The sequence below is a fragment of the Stenella coeruleoalba genome (genome assembly GCF_951394435.1).
Source record: "Stenella coeruleoalba genome assembly, chromosome: 17".
Classification (NCBI taxonomy): Eukaryota; Metazoa; Chordata; class Mammalia; order Artiodactyla; family Delphinidae; genus Stenella; species Stenella coeruleoalba.
Window position 1 is genome coordinate 27,085,135 of NC_137163.1, and position 11,778 is coordinate 27,096,912.

Genomic DNA, 11,778 nt, shown 5'->3' on the forward strand with positions numbered 1-11,778 from the left:
ATGCTTGGTCATCCTCTGCATAGCCTAGAGTAATAGAGACTTCAATTCCTAAAGAAAAAGGGTGATCCACAGCCGGTATGGAATTATATATCTGCTTAGTTCACCAGATTTGGGATGGCTTTGGTGTTATCAAAACTCCATTCCAAACAGTTAACTAAACTGCTCAGAACCTTCCTTTAACTTCAAAGTACCATGAAGAAAATACCCCATAAGAGTTAATCCACTGACAAAATTAGATGAAATGGGAAAATTCCTGCAAAAAACAAACTACAAAAATTTACTCAAGAAAAAGTTTGAAAATTTGAGTAGATCTATAATAAACATAAAATTGAATTAATAATTTTTTCAATGTTTTTATTGAAGTATAGTTTTGTTTTGTTTTGTTTTGGCTGCACGGCACATGGGATCTTAGTTCCCCAACCAGGGATCGAACCTGTTCCCCTTGCAGTGGAAGCACAGAGTCCTAACCACTGGACCACCAGGGAATTCCCTGAATTAATAATTTTAAAACTTCCCAAAAAGTATAGCCCAGGCTCAAATGACTTCACTGATTAAGTCTATCAAGCCTTTAAAGAAGAATAAATACCAATTCTTCACAAGTTCTTCTAAAAATAGAAGAGGAGAGAATATTTCCCAACTCATTCTATGAGGTCAGTATTACCCTGATACAAAACCAGACAAAGACATCACAATAAAACTACAGATGAATATTTCTTATAAATTTTGATGTAAAACTTCTCAACAAAATATTAGAAACCCAAATCTAAAACATATAAAAAAGATTATATACCATTACTAAGTGCGATTTATCCCAGGAAAGCAAATTGCTTTAACATCTGAAAATAAATTAATGTAACACACCACATCAATATAATAGAGGGAAAGAAAATATATTATCATCTCAATAATGCAGAGAAAGCATTTGACTAAATCCAACACTCTTTCGTGATAAAAACACTCAGCAAATTTGGAACACAGGGAAACTTCCTCAGTCTTATAAAGGGCAAAACCCCACAGCTAACATCGTACTTAATAGTGAAAGACTGGATGCTTTCCTTCTAAGAGCAGGAACAAAACAAGGCTGTCCACTTTTGCCACTTCTCTTCAACATTGTACTGGAGGTTCTAGCCAGGGCAATTGGGAAAGAAAATAAAAGGCAGATTGAAAAGAAAAGGTTAAAACTATTCCTACTTGTAGATGACATGATCTTATATATAGGAAGCCCTAGGAGACCCACAAAAATTATTAGAACTAGTAAATTAATTCAGCAAGATTTCAGGATAAAAGATCAATATACAAAAATCAATTGCACTTCTATACACTAGCAATGAACAATCCAAAATGAAATTTTAAAAACAAATGTCATTTACAATGGCGTCAAAAATATATATACATATATATATACATACATATATATATGTGTATATATATATATATATACACATATACACACACACGGGAATAAAGTTAACAGAAGAAATGCAAAACATACTCAAAAATTATAAAACATTGTTGAAAGAAATTGAAGACAAATAAATGGAAAGATTCATATTTATGACTCAGAGGACTTAACATTATAAGGTGAAAGTACTCCCCAAATTGATCTATAGATCCAATGCAATTTTTATCAAAATCCCAGAAAACTTTTTTAATGATAATTCCTTCCCTAACATACATGTGGAAATACAAGGGACCAAGAATAACTAAAACATCTTGAAAAAGAAGAACAAAGTTGAAGCACACTTCCTGATTTCAAACTCAAATCAAAGCTATGGTAATCAAGACAGTGTGGTAACGAAGATAGACATATAGATCAATGAAACATATGAATTCAGAAACAAACTCTTAAATTTGTGGTTAATTGATTTTCAACAAATGTGCTAAAGCAATTCAGTAGGGAGATAATCATTTTTTCAACAAATGGTGGTGGAAAAACTAGATATCCTCATGTGCAGAAGAATGAAGTTGGACCCCCTCGTTCATAGACTGAATCTCAGAGCTAAAACTATGAAACTCTAAGAAGAAAACATAGGAGTAAATGTTTGTGACCTTGGGTTATACAGACTCCTTAGACACAACACCAGAAAGCAAGAGACCAAACTAAACCTCTTATGAGGAATATTTTCATAAACTTAAATGTTCATTTTACATTTTTATGCTAAAAGGGGATTATTTATCATCACCTGAATGGAAAGTTTTAAAAAGAAGGAATTTCCTTCTGAGAGTGACACTCGGTTGTCATATGTTCTAGCTGTTAATGTGACTTTAGAAAGGATTTGTGTATGCCTGAGTGGTGTCTTCCGGAATCTTCAGGGAAGCAGGTGTTCTGCACGATTTGGAATTACCATTTCTAGCACTTTCCAGAAATTATCTGGTACTGTGAAATATAACAATACATATTAAAAGAATCAGATATTTGCTTCAGTTTGTCTCTAAGCAATTAAACATAAAGAAGTAAAAAAAAAAAAAACCATCAGAGACAAGCTATATAATTTAAAAATTGGTTTCAAGCACTAAACAGACAGTACATCTCTTCCATAAATACCAAATATCCTATGTTTAGGATGAAGACATGGAAATATTTGTTTTTAATTTGTCCATGCTTACCACTGGTAGATATGTTTCCTGCTGTTCAAAAACATATAATAGTTGAAGGCAAAGCAGTAAACCTTTTAGAAAAAATTATTTTCATGCCCTCAAGGTAGAGAAGAAAAAATTTTTAAACAGAACTCAAAATTAAATACATGCTGACCAAAAAAAAGAAAAGATTGGTATATTCAATTGCATTAAAATTAAAAACTTCAATTCAAAAAAAATTTATTGTACTAAAAATTCTATTAGTAAAGGATGTTTGCAGCATGCGTAATAATAAATGACTAATATCAAGAATATTATTTTTAAGTCTATGAGTTAAAAAGGAAAAAGTCTAATCAGGCACTTCAAAAATAAAGGACACTCAAAAAGACCCTTGAAAAGAGGCTCAATTTCATTAGTAATCAGAGATTTGCAAATTAAAATCACAAGGAAGTACAGAGCACATCCTCTAGAATGGTAAAAACTTTTAAAGTCTGACAACATCAAGTATTTGCAAGGATATGGGATAAGAAACACTTTCATACGTGGCTGATATAATTATTTTGAAAATAATTTGGCCTGATGTGGTATAGCTGAACATTCACATACCTTACAATCCAGCACCTCCATTTTTAGGTTTAAATGGTGGGAAATCTCTTGCACCTGTGTGCCAGTTGACATATTAATAAGTATTTCTAGCAGCATTGTCTTTAATAGATAAAAACAAAAACAAGCAAAGCAAAAACTGGAAATAACCTGATTGTATATCAATAGTAAGTTGAATAAATAAATTGTAATACATACAGTAGTACATGTTTTTACCATACAGTGGTAAAAATAAATGAAACATGCTGCATATATCCATATGGATGTATTACACATAGTGTTGAACAAAAGCAGTAAGCCATAGAAAAATGTAAAAAATATAATGGTATTTATACCCAGGCCCAAGATAGAAAAAATTAAGTAAAGTATTGCCTATGGATACATACTGAGATAGTAAAAACATAAAAGTAAAGGAGTGATTATCACAAAAGCTAAGATTGCGTTTTGGACTGGGCAGTTGTTGGGAAGACAGCTAAATCAGGAGGTGTACACATTGGGGGTAAGGTGTTTTTAAACACTAATGATATCTATTTCTTCAACGAGATTATGTGGGATGGATATGTATACACACACACACATATACACGTGTGTGTGTATATATATATAAAACATATTATACTTGTGTGTAAATTACACAATTTAAAAAAATCTTAAAATGTAATTCATCATATAAAAAAGACACACCACTATGTATACCACAGATTTTTATTATTATACTTTTAGGGAATTGCTAGATTGACTCTTGTGGCTAACTTGAATAATAAATGTCATTAAACATTAACTGATTTTGTTTTCTATTAAATAGACAGATTAATTGAATCTAATCAAGATGTTCAAAATGATCAAAACTATTTTCTGTGTAGAGTAGGAACTAGAAAAACAAAAAGATATAAAGAAAACAAAAGAGTAGAATCACCTCTCGAATAATCTATCAAAACACAAATGATTCCCAGATAGTTGAGATAAATGAGTGGTCAGTCACTCGTACAATTAAGACAGTATGATGTGTAAGATCCCTTTTAGTTTAAGTCTAATATGCTTTAAAAAATAATTATACCACAAATCTTCTAGGCACAAAACACTGCCTATTGCTAGTTATACTGTACTGACAAATTCTTATTTTGATTTTATTTTCTCCCATCATGAGCCATGAAATTCAAGCTGCGATTAAAGATTAGCTCTCAAGTGTAAACGATAATGTTTTTTCATCTATTACTGCAAACCATATTTCCTATTGAAAGCAATGTGGCTTTATGAGATAGCCCTTATAAAAGAATTTAATAATTACCAATTTTACACCTAATTCTCAGAAGTAAGGTGCCATTTCTTGGTGACTATGTTCTAAAATAAAACTGTTGGAAATAATATGTACCTATAGGTATATCACAGGGAAATCTTACATGATAATAAACTTTGGAGGAAGTCTCTAAGATAGATATTTGTAAAGAAAATATCTCAAGTCAAGATCACAGAAATGTGAGATGGTTCCACTGTGTCTGTGAGCCACTATGCCCCACAACCCTGGTTTTAAGAACATGGACGAACTGGAAAATATCCAGGAAAGTGTTTGAGATGATTAGGGATATAGACATCATCATCTTAAAGTTTACGGGAAAAAAAAAAAGCCTGCATGGTCTAAGGACATTTATCCTAAATAAGAGAGAAGAGGACACTAAGAGGAAACCATATAGATGTCTTCAAATATTCAGAAGACTATGATAATGAAATACACTCCTTTTTCTGTATGGCACGAAGGGAAGTCAGTGTATCTTTATGTAGATGTTAAAAAGACAGGTTTCAATTCAAGAAAAAAATAAAAGGAGAACTTTTAATTACAGCTATTCAAAAATGTCAATAAATGGGCTGACTGATAAGGTGGTAATCTAGCCATGGAAGGGGTTTAATCAAAAAATCATAGACCATCACGCACCCTGTAGATGAGTTTTTCTTTTGTGTGGTAGATTGACTTAAATGACTGCTAACGTTCCTTTCCAAATCAAAGATTCTCAAGTTTCCTCCCATGATGATTCATTAACCTATTTTCAGAAGTTGCTTACCAAGATGCTATGGGTTTATATGAAAACTAAAATCATGTTATCTGAACATTCATTTTAGCTAAATAAGTTAGAAAATAAGTGCTTTTCCTTCATTTGATTATTTTGATTGCCCGCGATGGTGTAATCATCATTACAAAATTTGGACAGGGTTAATCTGGAACACAACCTGTGGCTTTTAAATAAGAGCTGCCGTAGTTTAAAAATAGTCCAGATGAACAAAGGAAATTGCTATTTCAATTCAAAGGAGAACTGACACTATCAAGTACCAGCGTGTTGATGGAAGAGTGTGTACAATCATTGTCTAAAAGCAAACACTTCAGTCAAAGAGAACTGCAAGGACAGACCTCTTCTCTTTTTACAGTATAAAATCTGAACTTTCCTGTCAGTGACAAGGTTAAAGCAGTACACCACCCACTCAGAAAATGAATCAGACACAAAGAGGCAGATTCTCCCAGAACTTAAAGTACTTCTGAAAGCTGCCTTAACTCTTTCACAATACAGGGAAACAACAACAAAAAAAGGAAAGTACCCAAAAATACTTTTGTAGGTATAAAAAGTTAATACATTTAATGCTATTACTCATGTTGGGACAATGGAAAGCATTCCAAATGTCCAACATTAGGGGATAATTAATAAATTATAGTTTATCCAAGTAATGTAATATTACAGTATTCTGAAATCATTACATTCATTATGTGTCATAACTATAAACCTTAAAATGACCGGTGCTAGATAGACAATAAAGCATCACAAATCTACAGGTGTGTTACGTTTAAAAAATACATAAAAATATTAGAAGGCCAGACAAGATAGCAATCTACCACAGGATGCTGGCTCTGCACCTGTGCTTGACCCTAGAGAAGCTGCACAAAGAAGAAGGAGATGGGTGGATCTCAGAACATCATGCAGATAACATGATCTTATACATCAAATAACTATTAAAACTAATAAATGAATTCAGTAAAGTTTAGGATACAAAATCAACATACAAAAATCAGTTGTGTTTCTATACACTAACAACAAACTATCCAAAAGAGGCATTAAGAAGATAATCCCACTTACAATAACAACGAAAAGTAAAATAAAATATTTAGAAATAAATTTAACCAAGGACATGAAAGATTTGTTTGCTGAAAACTATAAAACACTGATGAAAGAAATCAAAGAAGATACAAATAAATGGAAAGATAGCTCATGTTCATTGATTGGAAGATTTAATATTGTCAAAATGTCCACTCTACCCAAAATGATCTATAGTTTCAATGCAACCCCCATCAAGATTCCAATGGAATTTTTATAGAAATAGAAAAACCAATCCTAAATTCATATGGAACCAGAAAAGACCCCAAAATAGCTAAAGAAATCTTAAGCAAGAACAAAAAATTTGGAGACATCACATCTCCTGACTTTATACTACAAAACTATAGTAACCAAAGCAGTATGGCACTGACATTAAAATAGACATATGGACCAATGGAACAGCAAAGAGATCACATAAACCCACACATATACAGTCCACTAATTTTTGACAAAGACACAAAGAATATACAATGGAGAAAGGATAGTTTATTCAATAAATGGTGTTGAGTAAACTGAATATCTACCTGCAAAAGAATGAAATTGGATTCTTATCTTACACCACATACAAAAATGAACTCAAAGTGGATTAAAGACTTAAATAGAAGACCTGAATCCATAAAACTCCTAGAAGAAAATATAGGGATTAAGCTCCTTGACGCTGGTCTTGGTGATTCATTTTTGTATCTGACACCAAAAGCACAGTCAACAAAAGCAAAAATGAACAAGTGGAACTATGTCAAAATAAAAACCTCCTCACGGCAATGAAATAATTAACAAATTGAAAGGGCAGCCTATTGAATGGGAGAACATAGTTACAAATCAATATTTGATGAGGGGTTAATATCTAAAATATGTAAGGAACTCATACAACTCAATATCAAAAAAATCCCAATAACTCAACTTAAAAATGTGCAAAAAACCCTAAATAGACATTTTTCTAAAGAAGACATATAAATGGCCTATAGGTATATGAAAAGATGCTCAACATCACTAATCAACTGGGAAAGGCAAATCAAAACCATAGTGAGATATCACCTCACACCTGTTAGAATGGCTATTATCAAAAGGCAAAAGACAACAAGTATTGGTAATAATATGGAGAAAAGGGAACCCTTGTGCACTGTTGGTAAGAATGTAAATTGGTACAACCATTATGGAAAACAGTAAGGAAGTTCCTCAAAAATAGAAGTACTATATGATCCAGCAATCTGACTCTGGGTATATACCCAAAGAAAATAAAATATTTCAAAGAGACATCTGCGCTCCCATGTTTACTGCAGCATTGTTCACAATAGCCAAGATGTGAAACAACCTAAGTGTCCATCAACAGATGAACAGGTAAAGAAAATTTGGTATGTATATACAATTGATTATTATTCTGCCTTTAAGAAAGGAAATCCTGCCATTTGTGACAAAATGTATGAGACTGGAGGACATTATGCTAAATGAAATAATCGAGACAAATATTGCATGATCTCACTTATATATGTAATCTTAAAAAAAAGAAGTTGAGCTCATAGTAACAGAGAGTAGAATGGTAGATACCAGAGTCTTGGGGGAGGAGGGAAAAGGGGAGATTATTGATCACAAGATAAAAATTTCAGTTATAAGATAAAGAAGTTTGGGGACATAATGTACAGCATGATGACAATATTAATAATGTATTGTATACTTGAAATTGCTAAGAGAGAAAATCCCAGGTGTTCTCACCACAAAAAAATAGTAACTATGGAAGACTGATGGATATGTTAATTAGTCTGATTGTGGTAATCGTTTCACATTTTATACATATATCAAAACATCATGCTATATACCTTAAATATATACAATTTTTATTAGCCAAAAGTAAATACATCAAAAATTTTTTTGAACATATGACTGTCAGAAACCTCTAAGGAAACAAGTTGGTTGGGTCCCAGTCAAGTGGGGGTAATGAGAGAAGAGAAGAAGGGCAACCCAGAGCAGAAGAGGGTCCAAAACCATGATCATGGGAATAGAACTGCCTTGTTGGGGCTTTGATCCTACCTCACATAGTCCTGGATCATAGGCAGTAGGAGCCAGCCAGGATCAGCCAGAGCTAAATAGAAGCTTCAGGGTAATATCCAGGCAGGAATGGATCCTGGAACTCATGAGGAAAAGCAGAACACAAGAGGTGCACGTAGGTGGGCCAACACCTAATTATTTGTTTACTTCTCCTTTTATCCCATTAAGTCAGCAGCTCTCAAAACTTGGTTCCTGATTGGCAGCATCAGCATCAACTGGTAACTTCTTCTTTTTTTTTTCTTTGAAGTAAAGAGTGGAATTTAATCTTTATTTACAGGACACTACAAGATATGAAATTCCACATAGAAATAAGAAACCCATTGAGAGGAGAAGCGTCATACAGTATGTACAGTTTGGAACTGTTCAAGTATAGTTCCGTTGTAAAAAGCATTACAATAACAAACCACGTTTAAAAAGAGTTTTCAGTAGGGCTTCCCTGGTGGCGCAGTGGTTGAGAGTCCGCCTGCCGATGCAAGGGACACGGGTTCGTGCCCCGGTCCGGGAAGATCCCAGATGTCGTGGAGCGGCTGGGCCCGTGAGCCATGGCCGCTGAGCCTGCGCGTCCGGAGCCTGTGCTCCGCAACGGGAGAGGCCACAGCAGTGAGAGGCCCGCGTACCACAAAAAAAAAAAAAAAAAAAAGTGTTCTTAGTAGAGAAACAGTAAGACAAACTTATACAAAATGTAGTAGGCAACAAACAACTTTATGCCTCAGATGTACAATCTAAAAGTTGAAGTTCCCATCAGTGCCATCCTGAACTTGGAATGTATAGCCTTCAGAGGTAGTTTCTGGCACAACATTTTGATCTTCCTCTTCCTCTACAGAGAAATACTTCTCAATCAGGTTTAATGAAGCTTTGTACACAGACTCATTTTCATGGTTTTGTAGAGCTTAAATTTTGTCCAAACCTCCATATTCTTCAATCATTATACTAAGTTTCTCAGTTTTGCCTAGTTTCTCAGCAGCCTGAAAGGTATTTGAAATGGCATCCAGAATAACAAGAATAATTTTGGTATCTTTCACAGTTAGGAGGTTCATCAACGGCTCTATTATGCCACAACGAACAAGGTATATAATCTGCTCAACCGTTCCACCACGTGTATAGTTGGTCACAGCCCGTACAGCTTCCTTTTGTGTCCTAAAGTCTGCCTTAGAGAGAACGCCAACAAGGAACGGGACTAATCCATGATTTACAACTTGTATCTGGTCCTGCGGCCAGCCGCGATGTTTGACATTGTCCACGTAGCTTCCTTCTGAATATTAGTTTTGGAGTTTGTTAGCAGTGCTCCTGCATCTATTACAACCTAAGTCTGTTCATCTCTCCCATTGACAATATTCCCTATGGCTCTTTGCGCGGGAGTCACGATTGGCAATTCAGTAGCTCCTAAAAGCTTCACAAGTTTGGGTACAACCCCAGTTTTCACAATCATTTCAATCGGTTCACTTGGACCATCAGTAAGGTAGGAAATAGTCCAGCAGATATCAGCTAATACTTCTGGATCATCATGATGCAGGAGATGACCTAAAGGAGGAAGAATTTGCTCAACAGCATCTAAGGGGGGTGCAGGATTCTTGTTGCAACAAAGATTTGAAGTGTCCAGGTAAGATTATATAAGTAACCACATCCTAAAGATGACATATCAGGAACCGCCAACAGCGGGTCAACCGCACCATACTTGATAACCTGGTCTTGGAAAACTGAACCATCACCTGCAATGTTTCCTAGAGCCCATACAGCCTTGTTCACTGATGTGAGTGTGGGGAGACACCAGCAGAGAAACGAATGCTGGGATAGCACCTCCATCTACCACAACCTTGGTCTGTTCTGATGTCCTAGAAGCAATGTTACTGAGGGCCCAAGCAGATTCAAATTGAATGGGACTACAATCAGTTCTGCCCAAGAAGGTCACAAATTTTGGAATCAAACCAGCCCAGCTTATGTTGTCTATGGGGGGCTGTTTTTTCCTAGAAAGCACTTTCCTAGCAGCTTGAGTAGCTTGGAGCTGGCTTTCCAAATTGTTGCTATTTATGCCTTTGACAGCGTTATCAACAGACCAATTTACAGTGCCCTGGTTGTTGTGGTTTTCCTGCAGTGGAGAAGTAGCATCATCAGGAAAAGAGCTGACATTTCTCCTTTCAGCATCTGGTCATCCTTCTTAGCTTTCCTCAGCTCCACATTAATAACTTCTATTTGGTGCTGCCTCATTTCTGTACTGCCTTTCCCCTTCTTCTTGAATCTGTTAAGGCAGGCAGCTGGCGAATTAGCATTCTCGTTGGTGGACATGGTTATGAGACAAAGGGAGAAAGCTACACAGACAGCTTAAGCTTCCACAGGAGGTGGTATGGGGTGCACAGGCTGTGGGTCGGTTGCCCTCAAAACATCCACCACGGTCAGCCCAAGGATGGTGTCAACTGGTAACTTCTTAGAAATGTAAATACTCTTCCCCATCGCAAACTTACTGCACCAGAAAGTCGGGGGGTTGGGCCCAGCACTCTATGTTTTAACAAGCATGAACGATGATTCTGATGCACACTAAAGTTATACAATCACTGGTCTAGGTGATTTTATCCAAGACAAGCAATCATCGGGAAAGAACTGTGCCCTGAGGGAGAGAGACAGTGGGTCGTTGAGAGGTAAGGCAAAATCAAGTGTTGGGGAGGAAGAGATGTATAGAGGGCATGGTCTAGCCCAGGTGGCAACATCAGAGGCTCCCCACCCTACCGTATCTCCCTGGAACCTACTCCCTAAATTCAACAGGAGGAGCACAAGTTCTATAGAAGAAAGACAACAAACCCAACACTTCTTCTTCTTGGTAGAAGAAGCCAAATTAATGGATTGGCTAAAATAAGAATTTTAAGTAAAATAAAATTTTAATAAAATATTTATTCACAAAGGAACAAAACAGAATGTTACAAACAAGAACCAGGAACACAATCCTAAGTAGCCCGAATCTGGAGATTCTGAGTATGAAAAATACAATCGTTGAAATAAAAAACTCAAAAGGGGAGTTGAAAAGCACAAAGGATAGCGCCATGAAGAAAGTACCTTAAAAAGATAGGTGGAGTGAATGAGATCTGAATGATACGTTATATAAAGTAAAAGCACAGATAAACAAAACAGCACAATATATATTTCCAAAACGTGTGTATGTATACAACTCAATGAACATAGATTAAAGAATAGAATAACTAAGGGGATGTGAAATTGGAGCAGGGTTGAAAATGAAGAAGAAACATAAAATAAAATGAGAAAGGCCTTGAACAGACCACTGATGTACGCTGCTATGACAGAAAATGTGATAAACTCAGGTCTCTGCCTCTGAGGACCAAAAATAAGATCCTTTTTAAAAGAATCTTATTTTTAAAAGTTGTAATGGAATACACAAGATAATAATAGTTGTGTTAGTATAGGATAAGTT

The 11,778-nt window shown here is 35.3% G+C and overlaps 1 pseudogene across 1 annotated transcript; it reads right to left on the reverse strand.

Moving 5' to 3' along the window:
* Positions 1 to 9,082: 9,082 nt before the first annotated feature.
* LOC307176286 (importin subunit alpha-1-like) lies at positions 9,083 to 11,108 on the reverse strand (annotated as a pseudogene). Its single transcript has one exon. The product of its transcript is annotated as an importin subunit alpha-1-like (transcript).
* Positions 11,109 to 11,778: the final 670 nt, after the last annotated feature.